Genomic DNA, 27722 nt, shown 5'->3' on the forward strand with positions numbered 1-27722 from the left:
TTAAAACCAAGAAAATTGGATAAAGCCATAAGCAGTTAGAATGAGTCAATGATTCTCTTTTGTAAAAACAAAAGTAAAAAAACCCTAACCCAGCAAAAACTACACCCTTGCTCCCATAAAAAAGAAACCAGCACCAAAAAACCACCAAGCAAAACAGAATCCCTCCCAAAATTCAACACATTGACCAAGTAGATTTCTTAACATAATCAGGAAGTTGTGCTTTTGTGTTTGACCATTTAATAGCACAACCTGCAGCTTTTTATAGGGAAAGTGTTAGATGTCAGTGTGCTCTCCCTCTCAATCCAAGTGAATAATCCTTATGTTTTCCAAGTAGTTCTCTTTTCCCAAATCCCCCTCTTTCCTCTGCTTGCCTTCCATTCTTCTTGTTCTTTCCATACCATTTGCCTGCATTTTCACATTTTCTCTTGCTATTTTTCACCTGTGTTAACTGTCTTAGATTGATTCAATATTTTATTCCTGTATTTCTTCTGTACAGTGTCTTTTTCTAAACTTCAGAGAGGAAATTGGCAAGCATTTATTTCCCACATCAGGAAACTTACAGGTTGGAAAGAAATATAGTTCTGTTCTGTCACTAATGCTTGTAGTAGTGTAGTGTTGTCATTAGAAAGTACGTGGAGTATCGTAGGGAGAGATGGTTTATGTTGTGGAATGCTGAAGTTACAATAGTGAATGGCCAGTAATTTTTAAACCTACACAAGGAGAAAAAAAAAATAATCCTACCTTTCCAATTGTACTCCATCGACTGCTTGAAAGATTTGTTTTAAATGTCTTGGTCCTGCAAGAGTAAAACACTTTGCAAGTGGTTTCTTCACGTGCACACATAAGTAAGAAGGTACCTCTGAGGCATTAACTGTCTACTGCAAACAATGTGGAAATAGAACAACCTCCTCTTGGTACCATTGTGAATTTTAAATTTAGACAGTGATCAAATAAATCACTTGGGTAGTATGCTCATCCCCTTGAGCTGAACTGGAATGCTAACCTGCTTAAAGTGAGCATAAGCTTTGCTACAGTGGATTAGGACTCATGTGAAGTGTTTAAACAACAACAGTAAAATTAGAAAACTTTCAAATATGCAGTATTATGGGACATTCTTTCCTGTGTGTTTTATGTTTTCTTTTTCTTTCTGGGAGCCAGGATATTTACAGTATCCATTAAAATATGTGTGCTTGTCAGAATTTCACCCAAACTTTGAAACTTAAGAAATGCCTCTGGCATTGCAATAATATTCTAGATATTGGTAAAACTGTTGTTCTTTCAGACGTGCTCCAGCTAAATAGAAAGCTCAACAATGTGTTTTGTATTAAGAATTTCTAAAGAGATAAATAAATTAATGGGATAATTGTAGAATTAGAGTATAACAATACTGCAATGCAGATGCTTTTCCTCCTTTAAAAATACAAATATTTTCAGTATTTCTTGGAGTGAGAGAAATGTGAGCTCATGAGGATTTGTGCCTGCATGCAAGCCTATAATTACCATGAATCACCAAGTTGAGTTCATTTCTGTGAAATGGGCAATGTATTTTGCTGTGGGTTTTAGAAATAGGGCCATGTGCTTTCTTTGATTCTCACCATCTCTCTGTGTGAGTGATAACTTGAAAAATCTCAGTGTAGCTTATATTACAAACAACAAATCCACACAGAGTTATGCTTGCACCATTCTTGAAACCTGCAAGGTTTTTCTTGTAAGAGAGTGAAGTTTTTGTTGTCCTTGAGATCCCTTTCAGCAGAACACTCCTAGGATCTAAGCCAGGGCAGTTCATTCCTGAATTCAGCACCCATAGGCAATGGGGCTGGGGAGGGAAAGTACAAGGCAACAAGGACAGTACAAGGAACATACTCATTGCTGCTGCTGCTGCTCTTTTTGCTATACTGTCCTTGTATACATATTCTTTGCAGTTATAGTTTTCATAATTTATGGGTAAGCTCTGACAAGTTTTTATAAAATGTCACTATCTAGCTTCAGGTTTGGAAGTACCCCTGGCTGTATATGTAGTTTCATGGTTGCTGTTTGCCTACAAATTCAAGAGGACAACATTGCATAGTGTCTGACCCATGGGTGACATTTAGAAGACTTTCTATTAAAAGCCTGAAATATGATTGAAACCTAAATGCAAATTTGAGTGGCCTGGGTATCTGATGTGACTCGTTGCTAAGGAGAACCTGGGATTCATTCCGCCTCGGTTCACGCGTTGCTCTGTGCCCTTAGAGCAAGTCACTTAAGCTGTCCTGTATGTCACCATTTCATATCCTTCTCAGAGCTTATGTTTGTGCTGCACTCTGAAGATTTATAGCCCTATTCAATCTTACTATACTGTTGCAAAGGGTTGAATCTTTCTGTGCATCTGTTAAAGGTGTGATCAGTACTTTATGTGAAGTGAATAATAAAGCTTATGAAGAATGAGTCATGGTGTGTTCCTGTTTTTACGCAACCTTTTACTGCGGTCATTTTATGTTCTTTTTGCATTCTATTTTTAAATATAGGTATCATTATTAGTTAATTAGTTACAAGAGTCCTCCTTTTAATTTTTGTTCAGATCTCTAACAATCTTACTTGCAGCATAATTCTGTCTTGATGTCCTTATTTGTTTTGTGTAAGCCATGGCCTAAACATTTATGCATACAGTGAAAATAAATGAAAAATAAAATCCATGGTCCAGTTATGAAAGGATGGAGGTAGCTTGTTCAACTAAACTTTCAAGTGCATTCTTAACTGCTGTAAATTCCTTTTGTCTGTTTAACAAATTCTGAAGTAGTAGGTTAGCCATAGGGGTTTCCTTTAATTTATTATTGGGTTTTGTTTGTTTATTTTGAATCCTCTAGGAAATTCCTATAATTCTGTAGAAATGTGAAATGAAAATGCCAAAAAAGGAGAACTGCTGGGAGTCACAGCTGCTGGTAAGTTGTCAGCACACGCCTTATATCATGTCCAATGATAACTGGTTTGATTGTCAGCTTCTTTCTGATGTGTGTACAACTGGCTTTTTACCCAAAAGTAGACAAAACGTTCTATATTTGTCCTTAAACTTGAGTTTGAAGTATCTTTTTTTTCATTGCATTTGGACATTTTTCCTTTTCTGCTTGCTGGTGATAGTTTGGAGCATTGCTGTTAGCCCTATAAATTGCATTCAGACATCTTAATTAAGTATTCTTTTTACCATCATCTTTGCTTAGCAACATCCTTTCTGAGATATTCTGGGAAACTTAATACTTGTCTGGTGTGTAAAACAGTGTTCTTAAATCAAGGTATGTTGCCATATCCTGCTTGCTTCTTGCTTATGTTGTTTAATAGTTTTTATATTACTCTCTTTGAGCCAGAAGCACGAAACCTTACACACCTAGTCACTCCAGCTTATTGCACAACACAATCACCCCGAGACTCAGCCTTTGGAATATGGCTTACCATGCTGGTGTAGATTGTTAAAGTGAAGAGTGTCTACATGGTTGTCATGGATCCAAGCAGCAAGTAGCTTTCACATTCCAAAATAACCTGGAATTTAAACAAAATCTTTAGGTTCTCAGAAGCTCATATTAGCATTTTCCACTTCATTCAGTTGCTGAAAACATGCTATCTCAAAGTCATAAGACCAAAATGAAAATGAAATTATCTAAACCTGCTTTGACATAGACCATAGGTATGCTTCAGATCCTGGGTGTGTTTCGTGCTGAACAAAATGAACCTTTTTGACACAGTTATTTGAGCACCTTCTTTTGCTGCTCTTGAATCTCTTTCTAGGCTTTTGGTTTTAAAAGTTGTGTTTGTCCTCCACTGGAAAGGTGCATGGGATGCTGCATTCTCTGAGCAGGCTGGACAGTTGTCACTGTGATCCACCTGTGGTTGTGCTCCATTAGGAGCTCCCCCCGTGAAGCTTTCAAGCACCACACACAGCCTCTCTTTACACAGTGAGTGAAGTCAATGAGCAATTTTCTTAAGAAAAGTTTCCCTCACCCTAAGGATCAAAGAGAACTAATGTAGTTTATCAAACAACACAGGGCTTAACTCTTTCTTTCTGGAAATCATAACTTGGCCTTCCAAGCTGAGCTGAAGATCACCTGGTTGTAGACACTAGGCGTTTTCCTTTGTTAATAAAAAGTGTTAGAATTCCATGCTATCCCCTAGAGTTTCACCAAATGCTTAGCTATCAATAGTGATTTTAATTGCCCATTTAATTCTAATGTCCTGAGGTTTGCATTTCCTTCATAGTTTCCTCCCCTTCTCTAACAACCTTGTGCTTTTTGTACCATTCAAATATTTTCTCTGCTGCAAAGTCTGTTGTTCAATAACTTTTTTGGGAGTTCTTTTTGATAAGTTCAATTCTTCATTGCAATTTAATTTTCAGTGGAACAAACTGCTGATTTCCATGCATTCTTTGTGATTGTGCCCATGTGTTTACACATGGATTGTTTACATATGGTTGTATTAAGGTTCTCTCACTGCATTTTGATGGTAAAACTCTAATTAACCTTGCTAGGAGTGGATTCAAAGCCTTTAAGATTCTGTTCTAAGTTTAGGAAAAGGAGCAGTTTTGTGAAATCCAAGCCGAATTTGAAAATCCTGAATTGTTTCTATGAATGCTTGGAGTGAAGAAATAATCTTCTGACTGTCAAACTGCACACTTCTCTCTTAGACTCTGTAGGGATGAGAAGAAGGAAATACAGGTAACTGTAGTTGTCTTGGGTCTTGGTTCACTGAAGGAATTGAGGAAGAGAAGGGAATAGACAGTTTTCTTTACAAAAAGTACATATGAATTATAAACATGTTGAGATTATTTATTCTGTTAAACTTTCTTGAATTTAATTTTTTAAATATATCAGTATGTCAGCTCTTGAATTCTGTCATCACATTGCTCCTTGTAAATATCAAACTTGTCACCAACAACATGAAGAATGTGAGCAGGTAAGATGCTATGCACCAGTTAGCATTTAATGAACACTGTTTAACAATCTGAAATCTGACAGATCTCCTTGCGTCGTGAAGCACCTCATCAGTAACTCAAAAGGCACAGGTTGTTTCCTGATTGGCAAAAAGAGCTGACAAAAGGAAAGATCTTGATTCACAACTGAAAATAGGCTATTTGAAAGAGCTCTGTGGTCTTGCCAGTTGTACAAGAGTTTTCTGGAGAATTACTCTCTCTCTATTAGCTAAGGCACCGTGGGATGGTGCTGTCTGCTGATTCTGTAACCCAGTATCATGTGCCCATTCATGCCTAGGTAGAGGTTCTTAGTCACAGTCAGCTGTTAGTGAGGCCCCTTGGGTCACTGGCAGAAAGAGTTTTACGTTCTGTTTGCTCCACCACTTTTATAGACCATGCTGGATACTTTTTATTTCTTCCTGGTAACTAGTGATCGTGAGCTGCTTTAGATGGCAGTATCCTTGTTCCTGGCAGGCTTTCTGCTGTCTGGCCATGAATCACAACAAAATAAATTTGCCTTATGTTTTACAAAGTGTTGTACAGAATCATAAAATAATTGATTGAAAGACAGATCCAGAGTTCTGGCCCAGCCCTTCACTCTGTCAATATAGGTCAATATACGTCTACAGCATGATATGAAACATACAACACCCAAGTTTAGCTCATTAATGCACAGGAAGCTTTGATCTTTTTGGCCATGTCTGCAGAAGCAGCATATGGCTCTGCTGGGCAGGTAATGCAATATAATCTGTCTATGTTTATATAGTTCTTTATTAGCAAAAATCTCGCAGGAGCTGAGGGTGAAAGTTCAATACCCAAAATTTTCCACTTCTGTAACAATTTCCTGTTCCTATCTTGCATGTTAAATGTCTTCTGATTGCTTACCTCCAGCTTTCAGCCCCAAATGCTAGCAATCTGCCTCCTGTTTAAGGAACCTAGAAGAAGAAATAAACACACTGGTGTATTGCTGTATATATTTATATTTGCATATATCATTATGTGCAATATAGAGACATTGATATTCCCTCTAGAAGGGAGAGTTTGTGGCAATTTCCCTGGGTCTGTTATTAGAGAAAATTTTTTGTTTTGTTTTGTAGATTACACTGTTCTACAAGTGCCACTTTCTCATTTTAGAGATTTTGTTGATAGGACAAATTAATTACTGGATAAGAAATGTTTTTTGTGATTGGCATCTCTTACAGCTTTGTTGCCTGGGCAGGCACAGGGCTGTTGAGGTACACAATTTCAGTAGACACTATTCAGCCAGCACTGAGAAACCATGACAGACAGTTCTTTGCGTGAAACTGGCATTTTTCTTTCTTTGCAGAAACTGAGGATGTGCAGCCTTTTGAATGCTTAGAATCTGAGAAATCAACCTTTCCAGATGCTTCAAAATTAATTAATGAGAGGGAGTGAGCAAAACCAGTTCCTGCAGCTGTCAGTGCCCATAAATCATCTCTGTTTTTACTTTTGAAGCAGGACAAGAGCATGAATTTAATTAATGGGTTTCACTTGCTCTGGAAACACACAGTAGAGAAATCACCCTACCCACACCTTTCACAGATGCTGTAAACATACAAATGTTATTGTGTATTTACTCCTGAATGATTTCCAGCGTCATTGTGCTAGATACAGTTGAATGCCTCAGGCAGGTGGCAAAGCAATGACTGCAACAAATCCTTGTTCTTTGGACACCCGGATGAGAGCAGCAGCAGGTTAGCTCCTGTTTTCTTGGTTCCAGCCGACTTCTGCTCAACAAAGGTACTGACTGCTGCAGAAAACTCCAGGAGAAAACAGAAAGAGGGAATTTGTCTGTTTTCCATGATTGGGAATTCAATTATAATGTGAAAAAAGTACCAAGTAGATTTATTCTGCCACCCTGGTTAAAAAAAAAAAAAAAAAAAAAAAAGGAAAAATCTCGAAAATCTCTTTCTTTAAAAAACTGTCTTTGCAATGGATCACCAGGAATGTCTCTGCATTGTTTGCTTTTTATTGTATTTTTAGTTCTACCTTATTCTGTGTCAAAGAGACTCAGAAACTCTGAGGCTGGATCAGACTCTAGTTCAGTGCTGTAGTCAGCACCAGGTACCTCACCAGGTACCTCAGAAGGAATTGTGCAAACACCCCTGGTATTATGGGGAGCTGGAATTACATAACATTTACATCACATCAATCTTGGTTTTAAGTCTCATGTGTCTGAAGACTTACATTGTCCTAGAACATTTAACTTGTTAAAAGTTAAACTTGATTTTGTCATGTTCACTGTTGTGGTGCTGGACAGTGTTTAGGTTTTTTCTATGGAAACTCATTATGTACTCTTTCCTTTCCTATTTATAGATATATTTATAGATGGCAATTGCCCAGACTTGTTATGCTGGAGGAGGAATTTTCTTTGCTCCTGGGCTAGTGCCCTTTTTGACCTGGATGGATGTTCCCCCTTATTTATGTTGTTATGTAACATAATGGTGACACTTCCCCTTTAGTCTGCAAAGTGCAGGATTTCATTGTTTACATATCTAGAGGACCTGAAAAATGTGTACTAAGAAATGTCTTTTTTTTTTTTAAATAACAGGGAGTTATTCAGAACATTATTTGAGCTCCTCTATATGGATGGGATTTTTGGTTATTGTGGATGTCTGAGATGTGTTGATAATCTCCAAGTAAGTTGGAAAATAATGGTTCTTTATTCAAACACTGAAAAATAAGATTGAAAATACTGAAAAAAAGGTTGCATGTTGCTTTATATGCCCTATGACCCATGTAGCCTACAAGTGAGAAAGCATTCTGAAAACTATAGGTGCAGAATGGCATTCACCCTCCTATGATTGCTGGAACCATGTGATGTTGTACTAAAAGTGTCAATTCTTGCTATTTTATTGTTTTTATTGTTGTTTAGAGAGTCTACTAGGAAAGGACATATCTGGGGCCTCCAAAATTCATAACAACATTGCCAGACCTGTGGTGAATGCATTTATGAATATTTACCTGGAAGTTAAGATTTGGAGTAAGTGTTAGGAGTGCAAGACACAAGATACTGAACATTTTAATCTGGCAAAATCCTCAAATCTCTCTTCCTTTCCCTATAATGCTCTTATCCTGACATGGTCCATGATCCTTGGTTTTTAAAAATTCATGCCAAAAATATCCAAGACAAATTTAAATTCAAAAATGCTTCTCCTTTTCTACATTCAAATATTGAAACACACCTATAGCTGCACTGGCTTGACACTGACACCAGTAATTCCAGGAAATATTCACAAAGAATGCCAGGCACTGAGCGACTAGTCTTTGTGTTTATTATAAAAGAACATTTTTTCATCTAACCATAGAATAAATATTTTACCTTTCTCTTCTATGTATAACATGGTCAGTTGAAGACTTTGATATTTTTTGAAGTTATTACTACAGCTATATCTTAACAGCATTTTATAGCATAAAAAGAATTCATCATTCTGATTTCATCAAACAGAACTTTGTGTAAAGGCCGTTTTGCATACCCTGAGGTCTTATGTAGGGGTGATTGGAAAAGTAAATCATCATCCCATCTGCATTACTGGATAAGGCTGTTTTCAGTATAGGGAATATCTATTATATGCATATATAGGGAATATGCATTTCTTCTACTCCTTTTTACCTAGGTTTGCCACATGTATTAATATGAACTGTAATTTACTGCTCTTTAGCCATCATTGCTGTGTGTTCTACTGTGTCTTCTCCATGGCAGTGGGCCTTCCTTCAAGGGGAAGAAACTTTTTTGGTCCTTAAACTTGGTGAAGTTGTACTGTGAATCACTTGTACTTGAGTGTTAACTTGGCTCTGTATTGTTTTATTACCTGATTGCTGAAGCTTCTGACAAATTAAAGGCAAGGCCATATCCACAATTATAACCTGAGTTTAGCTCTTCACAGAATCATGGAATATTCTGAGTTGAAAGGGATCACAAGGTTCATTGAGTCCAACTTGAAGTGAATGGCCCGTAGAGGGATTGCACCCAGAGCCCTGGCAGTATTAGCACCATGCTCCATCCAGCTGAGCCAATCTCACCTGTGTCTACATCTGCCAGGAGCTTTGTGGGGATGCCCTGGGGGAAAGGCTTCTTTTCAGCCTTTGTGCTGTAGGGGAAACCACTAAGGACCAGTGCCTGTAGTGCTGTGGTGTCACCAAGGTGTAAGAGATGACCTAGAGCTAGGCAGAGCCAAGGGTGTGTTGTAAGCCTGACCTCACGCTTCCCTGATGCTCTGCTCCCTGCAGGCCCTCTCTGTAGATCTGCTGTGAACCTTCTCTTTGCTTGCCCTTACTGAGGAGCTTCTGTTGTCTGTGTTCTTACAACAAATCATGTGTTTACTGGTGGATGGGAAGGGGAGATGTATGTGCTGTAGATGCCTCTTTCCTCTGCCTTTTTCATTAAAACTGTCTGATGTGGCACACACTACCTGATGCAAATATATCCCTATGACATATTAAAGCTAGTCTTGCCAGATTTTATCTGGGTTGCAGGTATCTTGCTTAGAGCCTGTTTATGTAAATAGGAACACCCAGGCATGTCCCCATCTCTGACTGTTTGCAGGCAGTAGTGACAAAGCAAAGTCTAATTTAGCTACAAAAATTAGTAAGGTTTCTGAAGAGTGTAATTCACTGTCATAAGCACTTTTGTTGGCAAAGAGCCATGGGGAGCCACCTGTGGAAATAGGGTCTCCCTCGTGGTTTTGAGGATGCGGAAAAGGATGACATTAAATCATGGGCTATAATTCAGAGAGTGAGAAATTTGCAGACTGATTCTCTAAGTAGGAAAATCCCCTGAGAAAACACATTATGCCTATAATTCTGTCAGTCAGAAGATTAGAGTCAGTCAAAAACTAACTTACACAAATGGTTTAATAGTAAAGATTGTGCTAATAGAGGTAAGAAATTTAGATGAAGTCTTTTGCTTAAGGGGATGAAAATTGGGTGACTTTGAAAAATGGCAGAATATGTAGTAGAAAAGTGTTCTGAGCTATAATTAGTTGAACATGATATTTCTGTTGCAACATTAGGAATAGTCATAATTACTTAAATTTGTGGTTGAAAGAATCCCAGTGTGCTTAGCATTTGGTTATATATTTGGATAACATATGTAGCCTTTAGGGCTCAGATTTCAGAGTGGGACTTGTTCATTATAATTTGTAATTGTGTGAGTGTTATACTGACACAATTAAAGAATGAGCCAATGTGAAACAGAGGTGCTTCAGATGACATTTTGAATCGTTAGTGCTAGGAAACACAGACTTGGGAAAAGGTTCTCCTCATCATTGCTGTTATATGCATATATATATATATATGTACACACATACATATATATATATATATATAATCCTACCCCCTGTAGTTAGAGTGTGGAAAGTCCTGCACTACCAAATTTAGTTTTTAATAATGGACATTCCTCTAGAAAGGTAAATGAACTGAAGTGGCTGTTGCTTCTTCCTCCTGCTTTTGGGAGAGTGCATCCTCCTTTTGTGTATGAGTTTTTCTTGAGAGGGTGGAACCACGTCTTGTCTTGCTTCAGAATTATGATACTGATACTGTTCCACTGATGAAGAGTGGAACAAATGGATGGGCCTTTATTCTATAGCTGACATACATTTAAGTAGCTCATCTTACATCAGTAATTTGTGTAATCACCCTTGCTAAAAATGACACATATATTTGGTTTACTATTTGTTACGAAATACTTGCACCCACAGTGTGAACACTCCTGTCACATCTGTGGGGTGGGGTTTGCAGTACAGGGGAGTTGGGCTGCCAGCTTTCTGGTGTCTGCCTCAGAGCAGCAGGAGCACCTGGTCCTGGAGAGCCGGGACTGGAGCAGGTGTCAGTGAGGTGAAGTGTTAACACGAGGCTACTCAGTGCTTACTGCCTTTCCTGCAGCTCCCCAGCTCGTGTGTGGGAGGTGTAAATCTGTTCCCAAACGCCAGAAAACCCCATTGCCAAAGCAGGCAATAGCTTTACCCTTTTCTCCTTCTGCTTTCTGTGTGTGCCGAGACCAGACTGTGGTGGGGCACCTCCTCTGGGTGAGAAACAGCAGTTTTTTGTTAAAATTGAATGTTCACATAAGGGCCTAAAAGGCACATAAAATCCTGCTGAAGCTAGATTCTCCTCATCCATTTGAAATTTCTAACTTTAATGTTGGCATTATTTTCAGCCTCCAGACAAATTAAAGCTCAGGAGGGGGCATCAGCCGTGAGTCCTCTAAGCAAAGCAGGAGTAGCAAAGATGAAGATTTTGAAAGTCGTTTCAGTGAAGCAGGCAGTAATGAAGAAGATTTTCAAAATGAAAACGGTTCCCTAATGTGGTTTCTAATGCCTTTTCAAACTAGGTAGCAAAGGTGTTTTTCAGATAAGCTACTGCAATTCAATTAGATTGACCTAATTTCTATTTCTTCTCTTTCTGCTACAGATTTCCACACTGATACAATTTAATTTTCTTAAAATCATGTTATGGCTTGGAAGGGATTTGGGTACAGCACTGTTAATTGACAGAGTTTAAATACAGGAAATGTTCCCTAAAGCTTGCCTACTCTGTATGCTCATTTAAGCTAAAAAAACTTAAAAAGGACTTTTTTGATTTGGGGAGATGAAAGTTTTTAGAAGGAAAGTAAGCATTATTGCAGTCCAGGGCAAATATAGTTTTTAAATTAGGAGTAGAGATTATAGGCCCACTCTTCTGTATTTATATCATTCTCTTTGTGCTGACTGCTCACAGTGATACATGAAGTGGCACAAACTCTTACTGAACACCTATAAACTCAGTCGTGTGCATCACATCCCACAGTTAGCAGAATTGGTTATGCATTTAAAGCAGCTTTATCTAGAAATAGAAATCCTTACTGGGCTTTCTTCAGCTACTGTCTTCTTTCTTTAACCTAATTAAATGCTGATTTAAAATGCATTGATGACATCAACATTTGAATAAGATTATGGTGTGATGGTTCTAGGTTCCAAGCCTTCGAAATAAATAAAAGTTGTTTTCAAAGCATGAAATTACTTTTTCTTGTAACCCATTCCTTAAATTAAAATCACTAATCCTGTGAGACTGACAATCCAAGCAACTGTTTAAGCCTGAAGCCTAATTTAGCCATAGAAATGGCGCTGCTGTGAAGCAAAAATAAACTAATAAGTAATCCAGATTTAAATCAGCACATCATTCATTTATACAGAATTGCTTCAGTTTAACTATGCCAGTGCAACCCCACCCTTTTTTTTAGAATTGTGAGCAGTACACATTGGTCTTTCCACACGGCGCTTTGGCAATGGTTTTGCAGCTGAAGCAGTGCTACTGTGGCATTTAATGCAGGCTGGGTTGTCACATTTCCAGTGGCAGGAGACCCCTGCCGTGTGCTGCTGTGAGTCTGCCTTGCTTGGCAGGGGTTGGTATGTACTTGCAATATGCATATGCAGGACTGAAACCAAAGGGATAGTCCTAAATGGTAAGAGACCTCCTCTCTGCTTGCAGTCTTTGTTCACTTCATATGTAAAGAAGATCTGAAATTCAGGTATTTATTTCTCTGTTGTAGTTTTAAGTACTAACTGGTGTGATTTGTATGCAGTCCAGGGATTTTAAGCAGACAACACAATGAAAAGTTGTTATTATTACTCAATATTTCTTTTGATTTTAAATTCAAAAATGTAAAATTTTGATTTTTTTCAAGATGTATCACATCTTGAATGAGCTTTACAGAAATTTTGAAGTTGCTGAGGATAGATAAGTCTAGCGAAGACTTCCTTTTCCTGCAATGCAGTCACAGGCGACTGATACCAGTCCTTCAGTCATGTGATTGCACTCTGTCAATGGATGTTTCCTCAGCTTTGACAAAACCTATTTTTTAATGTTAAAATCAGTTAAAATCCTGGAGCTCAATTATGCATTCCAAAGCAAATACTGATGCAGTGCATGTCTTTTACAAATCACATTTAACTGAGGGCCTAAGTGATTTATGGGAACTAAGAATAAAGAATACCTCCAGTAAGAACTTTTTTTCCTCTCAGCTGTTTAAACTTTTTCTCAGGTTCTACTGACAGGGATGCTTGTGTGGACCAGGGGCTGGAGATTGTAGGGGTCTGTGCTGTCCCTTGCAGCATTCTAAGTCTTTTCTTGTGGTGATTCACTGTATACACTTCCCAGATTTTGACATCTAGAGGCATTCCTATTTATTATACGTAGATTTTTTTCAAATGGCATGTGTTAATAGGGATGAGTAGGGAAAGGTAAGTCTGATTTACAGAAGCCACAAAGACATAGTTTTGTTCTGGTTGAGAAAATGTAATTTTCTTGTGGTTTGTTTTTAAAATTCCTTGTGAAAATACTATTTTCCCTTTATAGCATGATCCTTGTGATGGTCTTTACCTATTTGAGAGAGCCTTGAGGTTCTTGGGCCCCTGGAAAAAACATCAGAGCTTAGTTTTTTTGCTCCTTCCCAGTCTGATATCCAAAGAACTGGGCTGCTGTCCCAGTTTGGATCACAGTGTTGGGAAGATGAGATGGTGAAGAGACAGGAAAATGGTTGAGTTACTAATGGAGTCCCAGGGAGCTGCTAGATTCTATCAAATCCTGCCTTGTTCATGTCAAAAAGACATCAGAATTCATTTCAGCTAGGATGGATAGACAAATCTGCATAAAAATATAGTTCAGTGCTCTCCTAACCCTTCTGCTATCCGATCAAGTTTCGGTCTACACATCTCATTGTCATGAGGTGAGGAAGGGGTCTGAAGGAGTAAGATATTTTTGTCCTTTACAGGAAAGAAGGCCTTTTCACACAGTGCTATCTGGCATATTACCTCCTGAAATCCTTTCATTGTATCCAGCTGTATGTTTTTATTTTCTCTGTAGCAAAATGTTCTTGCAAAAGTGACTTATGAGTGACTTGCTGTGAATTTTCCTGTCACAATTAAATTTCTGTGATGCTGAACTGCTGCTAAGAGTTGGCCGTCTTCTCACCTATTCCTTGTGCTGTATGTATTCAACAGGAAAAAGTGAATTTGAAGCTTCACAATTAACAAAAGTGCTGAAATCAACAGCAGTCTGCTGTGGCTAGAGTTTAAACCGAGTTCATAAGGTGAGAGCCTGTGGTCAGAGGCCTTGGCACCTGCAGAAGCCACTGCATTGCCCCGAGACAGCTGGAGCTGAGGGTGTCCCTAAGGTGACCCCTGGCCCTGGGTGCAGCACAGCAGTGGCAACAGGGAGGAGTGGTTTTCCCCAGAGGTGAGGCAGAGAGACAGCTCTCTGCTGATTTCCTCCTTTCTTCCTGTAACAAGGGTTGTGTTTGGTAGTCAGTTCCTTATTCAGGTGGTGTTTAACAGCCAAGAACCAACATGGGAATTTGCAAAACAAGCCTGTGGCTTTATCTGCAATACCTCTACTTGTGACATAGTGTTAAAACACTAGCACTGCTAAAGTCTGAATTGGGACAAGAAAGAGAAACCCCTTCAATATTGTTACCTTTAGAAAGGAACACTCTGCATGTGATGCTGTGCAAAAGGAACACAGCTTGACTAGTTCAAGCTATATTGAAAGATCTGTTGTTTGTTTTTTTGTTCTTTTTTTTTCATTTATTACCTTTTCAGATAGTAGAAAGTTTTTCAAATGTGAAAGAAGTGTGGAAGCTTGAGAAATGATGATTCCATAGACAAAGCCTAAGAAGAAGGAAAACAGGTGGCAAACATTAATATGAGGGCAATTAACAGTGTTTTTCGGTGGAGCAATGACTGGGGAGGACAGCTTTGTGATTAACAGGCCTGACTAACTCCCAGCAGTCTGGTAGTGCTTCCTGCTGGCACTGCCTGCCTGTGCTCTCTGTTGTTCCAGATGTGGATGCACTGCAGGAGGGGTCCATGGGACACAGCTCTGGTCCAGCTCCAGCTGCAGTCAAGTGCCATTCCCTGGCAGAACAATTCACAATTCCCTGCCTGGCTCTATGGGATATTAGGTTTTTAATGCATGAGACAATGCCTAGCAAAATCTGTTTAGTTGTGTTAAGTCCTGTTACTGGGCTTGACAGCAGCATGCTACTGGTAGATCCCTCCTGTCTGAGCAAGGCAACTTGACAGCTGCATTATTCAAAGCAACCTAAAGCTCACAAACCTGGTGTTTCCTTGACTTTGGAGAGTCCCTGCTGCTCTGGGTGAACTCTGAGCCATCTCATGCCCAGTGCAGACACTGGAACCCACTGATGCCAAAGCCACATGAGGCAGTGGTCACCACAGGTTGTGCAATACTCTCCTGATGACACCCGTCATATGGGATTTCAGGTATCTGCAATTATGTGCCTTCCAAACCCAAAGGGATTAAAACCCAGAGCATTTCTTTCTCAGGGATAATGTATTCTTTAACAATAAGAAAGATGTGATTGGGTTGTGCCTCCTTATTCTCCCTAAAGTAAGGAAAGTTGGATCCAGTCTGGAACAGTCTGGTAATCTATAAATTAAATATGGTTTAAATATGGTGTGTGTTATTAGATGTGTCTGGGACAGCCAAAGCAGTGGGGTCTTTATCCCTTGTGGTGCTTGTAGATGCTGCTGTAACACAAACAAGGAAATGCTGCAAACCCCTGATGGCAGCTCAGAGACAAGACACCTGGAGCCTCCTTGCTTGGGGAAACTCTGCAGGAAGGGAGGGGACAAAACCCCGAAATATAGTGGGAGCTGGGTAATTGTACAATTTGTAATTGTGAGTAACAAACACCTCGGAGTCTTGCACCTCGGATGCTTCAACAGGCCATTCATGGAAAGCTCTGTGGTAATCCATTGCTGTCTTGCTTCCTTAAGGAAACCTTCAGGCCTCCTGGAAAGCAAAGGAAGGGCCTGGAAAAAGCAAGGTAGAGCTCAGGCTCTGTTTCAGGCAAGCCTTTCTTACGAGGTCTTTCAAAAAGATTTATTGGCATGAAGGCTAAATCATATTTGTGTTGTGTTTTGCTGGACTAAAAATACATTGTTTCTCAGTGGGAGAAAAGTGAATTGGCTCAGTGAGGAGAAGATTTTCTCAAATCAGGCATTTCTAGCCTTTGTTTTCCACATAGGTGTGTTATTTTTCCCTTGGGAAGAAAGTATCAAAAGATCTCTCTGTGTGGGAAGGTGGCATAGGAGGAGAGTGAAGCTAGTTCTGCAAACATGCATATTTCAAATACCACCCTAGAGAGAGGCTGCAGATTTTTGGAGACTGGGCTCCATGTGGTAGGTGGGAGGGGGTTTCTGTGCTATTGATTAATTTCAAATTGTGTGGGATTTTCCTGGCATAAATGCATAGGGTCTTTGCCAATTTAAACTTAATTTTCCTTCTGTCAAAGGAGCCTCAAAAGCTGTGTGAAGAGGATGTTTTGGGGATGAAGGACTCCACTATCTGCAGGCCTTGATGGAATTAACCTTTCCATTTTTTTCTGGGAGAAGGAGCATGACTTTTCCTGGGCAGTAGTGTATTTACTCATGTAGTTTCTTTTGCAAGAAACTTTCTTTTCCAGAGCCTTACTCAGGGAACTCTGTATGAAGCACAGAAGGGTTTTTATTTAATGTATCTTTGAATATTATGCTCCTTACTGGGAATGCCATGGAGATGAGGAAAACCAAAACAACCTGAATAAAGAATACATCCTGCAGGGTAGCAGTAGACCCGTACAGGTTGGGAAACAGAAGGTCAAATCTAGAAAACAGGAGGCTCCTAAGTGACTGAGTCCTTAGGTTAGAGAGTTTGCAGTGCCAGTCTCTAGGTAAGCTGTTCAACCAAGTTAGCACTGCACTCCACAGTGAGGTCTGTGGACAGAGCAATATTGCAGGCTGCAGGAATGTGAGATAAACTAGAACTGTACAGGCCAGAAAAAAGTCTGTTGTACTGAACAAAGAAATCTCAGTCTGTGATTAACTTCATTTCATGTCAAGAGCAGAACGTACAAATCCAGGCTCTTTCATGGCATGCTACTGAATGATACAAGCCCTGCAGCACAGAGCATACCACTGCTGGATCATTTGTCCTAAATGCACTTTAGAGAAATTCAGTCAGGTTAAGTTTATGCTAACAAATACTCATTTAATGCAGCTGTTACAGCAGTGCAAAGCACAGGCTGGCAATAAGCCATGCTCCTGGGGCTCATCTCAAGTACTGGCCTTGTAAAACATTTCTTTTTGCACATTTCTCTTTTTTACATCAAGCTAGAATGATATAGAGAATGGAAAAGAATTTCAGAAAATAAGAAGAATCAGTGGTTTAAAGACATCATAATTGTTCGACAGAGGCAATTTTAACATATGTGGCAGCTTAACAGGCTAAAGAATCAACAGATTTGGGGGGAAATATGAACATTTAACCTCTTGGAGTGCAAACAGAACCCACAGGGAAATGAGACAATGTTGGTTTCTCTATTTTAAAGAAAATTTATAGTGGAACAGAGGAAAAAAATTGCATTTTCTGTGGCTGTAAGAGTTCAAGTTATAACAGTATTTTTCAACTGGAATGGAAACAGAAGGAAAAGGTACTGAAACTTGTTTATAAATAGCTTGAGTTTGCAGAGTTACACCCTTGGTTTGTCACTGCTAGCCCAAAGTGAGTCCTACACAAAGGAATAGGTATGACCCAGAAAGCACATGTTATAAATTCATTGTTCAAACCTGTATTTTCCTGGCAAGACTGAAACAGAAGATGATGAATTAACAGCTTGGCCACCTGCCCAAATTTATAGCTCCTAGCAGGTCTGAGAATCAGACAGCTATGCACAGGGCACGATGTGTGGGCTAAGGCATATACAGGATAATGGATTTTGAGAAGTGAAAGTAAAACCTGGAGAACAATGTACTTGGTACAGAAGAGTCAGGTTTGAAAGAAAAAATTGATTTTGCTCATTTTAAAAAACAAACCTCACTGAGTTGTCCTGTTTGGAAAGAGTGATAAAAATAATTTGATCACTTTCTTCATTATTCCTTATTCTTGTTGCTTTTTAATTGCATCACAACATGAGATCTAGATAAGTAATATGGCTTGCATTATGACACCTGGAGAAGATGCTTTCCTCATCAGAAGAATTTTACATGTTGTGGGAGCAAATTTAGTTTATTCTGTGAGCAAAATAATATTGTTAATTATGATAGGTATTGGTGATCCAGAGTTCACATAAATGCCTGGCATGTTAGGGGCAGCAATTGTTTGTGATCAGGTGTTTCAGTGAATGGTGAGGCTGGGGTGTGCCTGGCTTGGGCAGTTATTTCTGAGACAATCTTGCAGCCTGTAATCTAGAACTGCTTAGACCTAGACACCTGTGGGGATTTCTGTGAAGAATCAAGTATGTGCACTAAAATTAGGAATCCTTCTAAAACAGTATAAGCTATGTAATTCAGCTTCCTTATCAGATTTTATCTGTGTCTTCTTTCAGATCAGACAGCCTGAAAGCTGTCTTCTGCATTTATTTTTCTTTCCCCTTTTCTTTTGGGGGGGTAGGGGTGGGTGATGGTGGTGGAGTAGGGTGTGTCTTTTCCCCCAGATTCACTGCTCAAGATGCTTCTCCTACACAAAGCTGCTTTTACATAACAGGTGTGGTGAAAATACCAGGATGCTTTTTTTTAACCTCGTTGTTCCTGAAGATTTGACATCAAGATTGGTCAGCAGAGAGTAGAAAAGCATAGTTAAAGAAGGCTGTGAAAATGGATAACAAACCTTTAAAACAGAAAAATACTCAAAACAATTATAAGTCACACTCAAGATTTTTCAAGCAATGACTCTGATACAATACTTTTAAAAAGGCCCTTTTATGACTTTCTTACATGAATTCTTTTTGATTCAATGGGCTTTTCTTTGCTTTTAAATACATCACTTAGATTAAAGTGTAAAGCATAGACTTAATTTAATCTAGAGCTCTTTAGAGTGCAGGTGAACTTTTCCATTTCGTTATTTTAAACCAATTTCCTTCACAGACATTGAGTGATTATGGGTGGCTAAGGGAATGATTGCACACAACAATTTCTTGAACAAGAGCAAAGAGCTCTTACGTTATAATTACAGTAACTATTTCTCAGAACAAGGCAGATCCAAAGTATTGACCACTGCATCAAAAAGGTCCAAATGTTGCTCAAATGTGATAATAGTGAGATAGCAGGGAAATACAGCTGCATTTCTGTAGTATTATTGAATTGCTGATCTTGATTGCATTTGCAATCTTTTTTAGTCTCTCAGGAAAACAATACTTGAGAACTATAGGAAAGGATTCATTGTCTTAAAAGGCTTAGTTTGTCTGGTATCAAGATAGCTTAGTAATTTTTTTTTCCCTTTAATCCTGTGCAAAAGAATGGACTATATTCACCAAAATTATCAATGAAGATTGCACCATCAGGTGTGATATGCTGGAGTATGTTTTGCCTGTGGTGTTGTTCATGATGCTGTATGGTAACACCAGGCTGACATTTCCAGTAGAACTCCTTTCTCCAGGGACTATAAATGAAATGTCTCAGGTCACACTGTCATAAAGCAAATATCTGCTGCTTGTGTTGAAACTTTATTTATTGGTCAGTCTGACATATTGCCCTGTGACAAGAAAGTCACTGGGTTTGATTTCTAAAGAGTGTTAGTCTCTAGAGGCAGATTTGGCTCTCAGGACATTTGGGAGACTTGGGTTCAAGTTCTGCCTCCTACCCAGAGATGGGGGCTGATTTACCTCCTTGCTTCTCAAACCTGGCTTTCCCCCATATGGAAAATCTGGGACAAATAGTTTCACTCTCCAGGAGGAAAGTCCAGCCACACTGATTTCTGTGGTGCCACTGTAAAGCTTTATTGTGGAAGGATGGCAGGGAAATGAAAGAAAGCTGAGGCTGTAGTTTGATGGATACCGGGTGCTGGTAATTGGCTGTGAAAACAGCAAGCTGACTTTTCCCTGCTTCCTCTAGCTTTTTGCCCTTGGCTTTCCACTGTTTTCTTAAACTGTCTTTGAGGTTTTTTATGATCTGAACCCTAGCAAATCCCTATGTTTTTACTCTATATAAACAAAAAGTGAATGGACATGTTGTATAGAAGGTAATTAATGGGATAATTACACTGAGCATTAGTTTTTAAAGTATATTGGTAAATACAAACTAGCCTTTTAGTAATCTGTGTTCATTCATCCAAAGCAATGGAAAACACTCCTAAGTGATTTTAATTTAAAAAGAGATGTTAAAAGACAAAAATTGGACCTGGTATATGGTGGTAGCTTCTCGGGCCCCTGGCAGTCTTCCATTCAGGGCTGATGGCTGTAGTTTTTCTTTCATTTACATTGAAAATGAAATCTTAGGGTATTTTTGGTGTTTATATCTTTATCTACATTTGCCACTGAAATGGTGCCTGGCAGCTGAATCTGTATTATCTTTTCTGTGCAGACATTGCTTATTCACTACTAATGTTCAGTGGAGACATGCACGTACTCTGACAACAAAATTCAGAGCTGATACCAAGCCATGCAACATCTGCTAAATTCACATGGGGAAAGGGAATACAAAAACAAATACACAAAGGGCACAGCTACTGAGATGGTAAATATTGTTTTTTCCATGCCACACCCAAACCAGAAATAGAGACAGAGGAGGCCTTAACAAAGCTTGATTCAGGTTCCTGACAGCTGACACCAACTGCTTGTTTTCCACTGAGCTATAGGTGAACGAGACTGCCAACTTCAAAAGCATGAATTAGCCTGAGACTTAGGCCTCTTTTACTATGAGTCGATCAGAAGTAGCTGAGAAGAATAGCTCCATGGAAATGTGTAGTGTTAAAGTCATGTTAGTGCAATTGCTATCAAGCTTGCTTGCCATAAGAGAGGAAGAGCGGATAACATTTTTTTGGAGGTAATAAACTGTCTGTACTGTAATGGGAAAGTGTGGATTCATTAGCTGGGCAAGTGGAGCCTGGATTGGCTGCCGGCTGCAGTGCCAGGACTGGGAGCTGCCCCTGCACAGTGGGCCTGGGTCCTGGTGGGGGGATTTCTGCACCAACTCGGCTGTGGGAAGGAGCACAGAGCCCAGAATGGAGAGGAGGAGATTGCTGGGTGGCTGTGCCAGGGAATAAGTGGTGCTTCTGCATCCCAAGCTGTTGCACAAAGCTCAGGTGCTTAATAAGGTAGATAAAACTGGGCACTCCCAAATCTACTGCTGATAAAACAGGGTTGCAAAGTAGCTGTGGGTTGAAGGGGGATGTGAGTGTAAGACATAGAGTCCAGTCTACACATACAGCCATTGCAAAAAATCCCGTGGGGAGGGTAGGTAGTCAGGGGAGGAGCAGATCTGCAGGCTGGTGGGCTCTCAGGGCTGTGGACATGTTGGCTCCACATGGCTCATGTTGGTCACTCCCTGCCTCTCCTGCCTGAAGGCTGCTGTCAGATGCTCTGCATCAGAGTGTATCATAAGAGCACAGCAATGCTAACCTGCCTGGAAAAGGGCCTTAACATCCAGCACCTGCTCTGAGCACAGCAGATTGGGCAGATGTGAAATAATATGTTTTGTTATGGTCTGGAGAGCTTCTGTCCAGCACAGGCAAACCTGTGCTGATGCCAGGCTGTTTCTGCTGGCAGCACTGTGCTGGGTAGCACTGGCCCCATTTGCATTGGGTTATTTCTTTTCTCCTGTCCTCTGTTGGCAGCGTGAGGATTTGATACTGTTCCTACTGGAACCAGTGAGAAGAGTTGCCAGGGTGGACTTCATACTGAAAGGGTTTTTAGTCACTGGGTGTGTGTTATTCTTGATATGGAGTACTCTTTTGCTTGTTATTCAGCTCCTTCAAAAGCAGATTGCCTGCAACAGCAAGGCATTGGACCTTGTTTACACAAATTCATACAAATAACTGCTCTTTAATGAAAAAACATAACTATATTAAAAAGCTAGAAGGGATGCAAAGTTGAGGCACATCAAGCTGGTAAGAGTAAGCCCCAAGGAGAAGGCTTACTCTTCCTTGCTATCCTAAATGGAAAAGTCACTTGTGTGAATTAATAATAGAATGTTCAACCAGAAATGTTTTTCTAACAAGAAAGCATCTGTGCCTTTGCAGCAAACATCTGTGATAAAAGTAAAAAAAAAAAAAAGGGAGTTAAATAAACTTGTATAAAAATGGCAGACAGGAAAAAAAAGTCACACAGAAAAAAACCAAAAAACAACTTGGGCCTTTTTCCCCCCTGCCTCCTGCTGTAAGTGATTAAATGTTTGGTCTCCACACAATGTATTCAGTTCTTAATAAAATTTTAAAGTTCCTCCATATGTCTAAGTGAAAGTGACCCAGAAGAGAACTTACAGAAAAATTGCTGCCTTCTTTTTTTCCCCTTTCCAGCAATCCCTTTTGACCTTTCTACGGTAACTCAATTATTTTGTCCATTTTGATATCAAACTTTCATTAAGTAAAATTACAATGCCTGTTGTACCTGTTCTCCTTAGCAATACATCCTGCTTGCCAGCCCTGTTCTGTAGGTCAGCAAAAATCAACAATTTTCATGCATCATTGCTTGGACATGAAGTTTTGACATCATGCTGGATTTGGACTCCAGCACGATCAGGTGCTAAATGAGGTGCTCCTGGTTAAGGAGCAGTGGGGTTGGCCACCTGCTCTGGTTAGCTATGCCCTCCCCACCATCACTGTTGTGTGGAAGGCACGGGCATACTCTGCTGACAGGTGATCATGTATAATCCTCAGAAAGGCAGGGTCTGAAGAAAAAATTTTAAGTTCCAAACAAATATTTATTGCCTGAATACATTTCATCACATTTCAGTGGGTTGAGTGTTTCCCCTCCCCTGTCCTTTGTGAAGCACTATCAGTGAAAGATGTAGACAATGTTGAGACCGTGTTTAACTGGATACAGTGCAAACACAGCAAAAGACCATCCCTTCCTGAAAGATGTGAAGAAAGGCTTTCCTAAGCTTTCATTCAGTAAAGTCTGAGAGCAAATACTTCCAGCAAGTTTGTTTCCTTGAGGTCAGGTACAAACAACAGTGTGGTTAGAGAAGGGCCTCAGCACTCACAAGTGTTTGCCTTGCACAGTCAACCACTTTTAAGCAGGCTTTCCAAGGAAGGAAGTCACGATTCCCTTCCCTTGAAGATTTGCCCTATCTTGCCACCTACCTAGAGCTGTGCAAAAAATCATCGGGTTGATTTTCAGAACTAGCCTTAAATGTGGTACAAGTTCCCTGAGATCTGCAAACTGGAAGATCTGGATTGCTTTTTGATCAATGCTTGTCTCAGCTTTGGCGTAGAGAGAAAACTATTCTAAACTTCTGTCAGTGTTTGGATTTTTGTATTTGCTTGGCTTTCTCCAAAATTCTGGGGGAAAATTCTCCCTTAGGTTTCTAATTGTCTCATTTTCAGAGAGAAGAACCTCTCTCTTCTTTTGTTTATGAGCAGGAAGTATTTGATTTGTGTGTCTTCCTTGTGAAACAACACTACATTTGGATCTATATTGATGTGCCAAAGCAAGAAAATAGGTTAGTTTGTTTCATCATTAAAGAATAAAGGGTAATAATTAGAGCAGTACAAATTTCCGCACTAAGAGTAAAATTGTGAAAAAGTATCCGAACTACTGGAGTGATTGTATTCTTTTCTTTAGGAAAGGAGTTAAGGAAGGCTCTCTCTCATTCAATTGCCACTATGTCTTTTCAGTCACAGAGTAACTTCAGTGTGTATTTTACCTTCAACCCTACAAAGACACTTTGTGTAATTAGTGTTCAACAAATGTAACTACTGAGCTACTAAGCTGGTTTACCATGACACATGCAACTTGCACAAACATTACTTGGAAGAGACTGGCCATGGCAGGCTGCTTTTCATGTTTTGGGTGCAATGCCTTCTCAGTGAAAGCCTGTGGTTGCCTGTTTATTTGGGGGTTGTGGTGTTCCTCTCCTGAGATATAGTAGCTCAGCAAATAAGCCCCTTATCTACAACAGTTTCTAAATAATATAGGCTTGTAAATAATAATAGTTTGTAAAAATAGTTTTGTAAATAATATAGGCTCAGAAGCCAGTTACAGTAAGCTCAGAGCAGTACTTTTAAAGTGTAGTGGTTTATTGCTGCACTCCCATCGGCACAGTTGGGAGCTACTCTGTCAGGACTTGGTACAAAGAGTTTGATAAAGAGACACTCACGGCTCAGGCTGATCTAGACTGTGCTTACATCTTAGCCCTCCTCAAAACGAGACCTACTATTTTTCAAGATGGGCACCCTGAAAGTGAATGACAGTGTTTTGAAGTGCCACTGGTAAACTTGTTTGGACTCAAATTTATTTTAAATACTGGTAAAGACAACTCCCTTTCTTTTCCCAAAGAAAGTTGAGAGCTTATCTGAAGAAAGTTGCTTCAGGTATTATTGTTCTCTACTTCTTTTAATATCTTCTAGGATTATGTAGAAACAAGAAAAAGAGATGTGTTTTATAGAAATTATAGAATGTGGAAAAATTACATTACTGGCAATCGACACCCAACCTCTGTAGGAGGAAAACAATAAACAACACTTGCTGCTTTTAAGCAGTGGGAATCCTCAGGATGTGGCAATCCTATGATGCACTAGAGATCTTTAGTAAGTTTGGATTGTGTAACCATCTAGAATGCAGTCTTTAAATTCCTATAGAGGTATTAAAAACTGAGTAATTAGAACACTGTCTGAAAACAATTACAGTTTACCAAAAATTGTCATAAGAAAAAGATCTTTGTGATAAAAATGTTAATGCTGTAGCCTGGAAAACTCCTTCACTGCAAGTAAACAAATTAACTCATGCAATATTGCCAGTAATTGTCAGTGAAACTTTATCGTGCCATGTGAAAACTGATTTGATTTAATACAATTTAACTTCTTAATTTAAAATAAACTGGTTTTAACTGACTTTCCTCTTACTCTGTATTTTGCTGTTTTATTCTCCTTTTATGGAACACTGTAGTACTCCCCATCTTTCATTTGCTTTTGTAAGCTTTTATTTTTAAATGTACCAAATTCTAGGAGAGGAATTTAGAAATAATGTAAGTTCATTGAGGAAGTCAAATCCATTAAAATATAGTAGGATTGGTGTGAGTGAAACAATGTGCAATTCATTATATAAGGAAGTTAGAAGAGTTCTAAATAATTTCATTTCAGACATCAAAGACATATTAACTCCTCCTTTACCCCACATACTCCAACTCCACCATTTCAATAACTAAGAGATCTCTAAAAACATTGCTTTTTAAATAGGTTTGGCTTAAAAATTGTTTTCTTTGGATTTTCACTGAGCCAACTCTATTTCTGAGTGTAAAAACAATCCTGACTCTACAACAGGTGGAACAAGTGAGATCAGATATTTTCAGTATAATGTTCTTAGTCTGTTTAGAAAGGCAGAAAACAGAATACAAAATATGCCCTGTAAACTGTTTCTCTAGAAAGCACAATATTAAAAGTTTAAAAGAACTTTTCCTACCTGTAGCTTTTGTGTGGATCAGGAAGTGTAGCTTTTCCTGATTACAATCTTCCATGGCTTAGCTTGGCTTCTGCATTTGAATGTTAAATATGTAAGAATGCCTTGTTTAGCTTGGGAGTTTGCATGACCTCTTAATGAGACTCTGTAGTTAGTGTCATTGGGTATTAAGGCATCATGTGACTGTAGATGAAAATAAAATCCTTTAAAGTTTGCATTTAATACTTCCTAGAATCTGTAACCCTTTACCTGCAAGCTGGATAAAAACCTGATAGAACTCACCGTTTTCTGGCCAGGGTTAAAAGAAGGAGAAGCGGAAGAACACGTGCCACGTAATTCCTTTCCTCCGGGACAGTCACAACGACCACAACAAAGCCAGAGCCTGTCAGTGTATTCACGCTGCCATTTGCGTATTCTTTAAATTAAATCTCCCTGTATCACAAACAGTGCTGGAGGGATTTGGCAGAAAGTTCCTCTGTTGCATGTTGCCTGGCAATGACATTTATTCCCCACTGTTTCGCGTGATTCTCTAAAGAGAAAATCAGCTCTGAGGTGTATTTGCAGGCATCGTGTCACATTTACCTTTGAAAGGTGCCGAATTTCCTGGAGTCATTTGGATTTGAGTGTGGTGTTTCCAGAACTGATAAGAAAGATGTTCCGTTGCCACAACCAGCTGAGAGAGTTTTCCCTGTACAAGGCAAGCACCTGGGTCATGCGTGATCTTTACCATATGTCGATGTACCTGGAAACTGTAAAACAACCTCCTGGAAAGAACTGGCACTAAGACTGGCTGTGTCCGCAGCAGGGGGGGGGGGGGGGGGGGGGAATGTTTGCACTGGGGTGATTTGGAGTATGCAAAGGCAAAGCAGGGCTAACAAAGCCTTCTCGATAAGGCTAAATCCCTTAGGGTGTGGTTGGTGGTTTTATTTTATTTATTTCTTTATTTTTATTTTTTGTGGTGTTAAGCCTCATGGAAGCACTTAAATGAAGTTAGGCTGCTGTATCAAGTAGGCGTGCTGTTCTCACTGAATAACGCCGCATTTACAGTTGCCTCCCTGCCTTGCAGGGATTGCATCTTCGCTTTCCCTGTGGAAGGAGGGTGCTGGATTAAGATCACCAAGGGCTTGGTTTGCCCTGGTATCCTCTGCAGTGAGCTGAAGCCGAGGCTGTCAAACCCCTGTCAGCAGCGGGCTGGGGCAGGCCGGGCCCGGCCCGGAGCAGGGACTCGCATGCACCACCCGGCCCCAGCCTGGCGCTGCGGGAGCCTGCGGGAGCCTGCAGGAGCCAGCACACATAGGGGCCGAAACGGCATGTGCCAGCAAAGAAATCAATAAAAGCTGCTTTGGATATTCTTATTTTAAGCAGACAAGTAAGTCATAAAGTCATAAAGAATTGCCAGGCTAACATATCCACAGGTTGTGAGGGCAGGTGATGGAGGCGGGAGGTGCAGGGTGCAGGGCTTCCCCTTCAGCGCGGATCCGCAGCTGCGAGCAGCCCTGTGCTCGGACAGGCCTTATGGTCCTGCCCAGCCGGGGGTCACCCCATGGCTGGGCAAAATACCCAGCTCTGTGGTATTTTTCCTGTGGTATTTTACCATTGTTCTTGTGGCTGCTGGGCTAATGAGGTGGGCTAACAGGCCGAGAAACGTCCAGTAGAAAAGCTGTGTTTTAAGCCAGGAGGCCACTCAAAGCAAACACTGCGAGGCTGCGTTCCCCCTTCTCCTGATGCTTGGCATCCTTTTCAGACCCCTTCCATGGCTACTGTATTTTTTGTTCCACAGACTGTTCATTCTTGAGATTTCTCGAACCAGCACGCGGTATTCCTGTCGTACTAGAGCAGTTCTGGCCCAGCCCCTGCAAAACCAACCGTGCTGTACTTCTGAAACTATCGTTTTCTGTGAGTATGTGCGAACTGCTGGCGTCTTTTTGGGTCGATTGCCTGACAGGTTTTCACAGACGTGTCCTGCAGGAAATGATCACTTGTCTCACCAATCCATAGTGCTTGTTCAATAAGACGGGTGTAACACTTTTTCAAAGGAAAAGTAGTTGAGACATTCAGCCTTCAGAAATCCTCTTTTCCCTCTAATCTCATTCTTGTACCTTAGTTCACTGTTTTGGCTGTGGTTTTGTGGAGAAAGAATGCTCCTGCTGAGATAGAAGGCTGCCTCGAAAAATTGCAGCCTAAAAGGCTAACTTTATGACTTTATACGCTATTGTCAGTGTGATATTACAGTGGGGAGTGCTGGGCAATTGACTAGCAAGCAATGGGATAATGTAGACAAATGGCAGCAAACTATCCAGCTGCTTTGGGGATGTTCTGTTTTCATCTGTGCTACAGCATGTCTGGATTTTCGCTTCAAGTCCCACCTTGCAATTCTGTGTATTTCACTTTAAATTT

General features: G+C 39.9%; 1 protein-coding gene across 1 annotated transcript in view; it reads right to left on the minus strand.

Annotated features, from left to right (window-relative positions):
• The window catches only part of CUNH4orf19 (chromosome unknown C4orf19 homolog), a 38941-nt gene extending 13503 nt beyond the window's left edge, over positions 1-25438 (minus strand). Inside the window, exons 1-4 of the mRNA XM_041402914.1 lie at positions 25329-25438; positions 5822-5871; positions 3427-3513; positions 742-796 (exon numbers count right to left, since the gene is read on the minus strand). The gene's annotated coding sequence lies outside the window, so the exon portion shown is untranslated. The remainder of the gene's footprint in view (positions 1-741; positions 797-3426; positions 3514-5821; positions 5872-25328) is intronic.
• Positions 25439-27722: the final 2284 nt, after the last annotated feature.

Source organism: Onychostruthus taczanowskii, unplaced genomic scaffold, assembly GCF_017590055.1.
Source record: "Onychostruthus taczanowskii isolate IOZ18803 unplaced genomic scaffold, ASM1759005v1 scaffold2, whole genome shotgun sequence".
In the NCBI taxonomy this organism is placed as follows: domain Eukaryota; kingdom Metazoa; phylum Chordata; class Aves; order Passeriformes; family Passeridae; genus Onychostruthus; species Onychostruthus taczanowskii.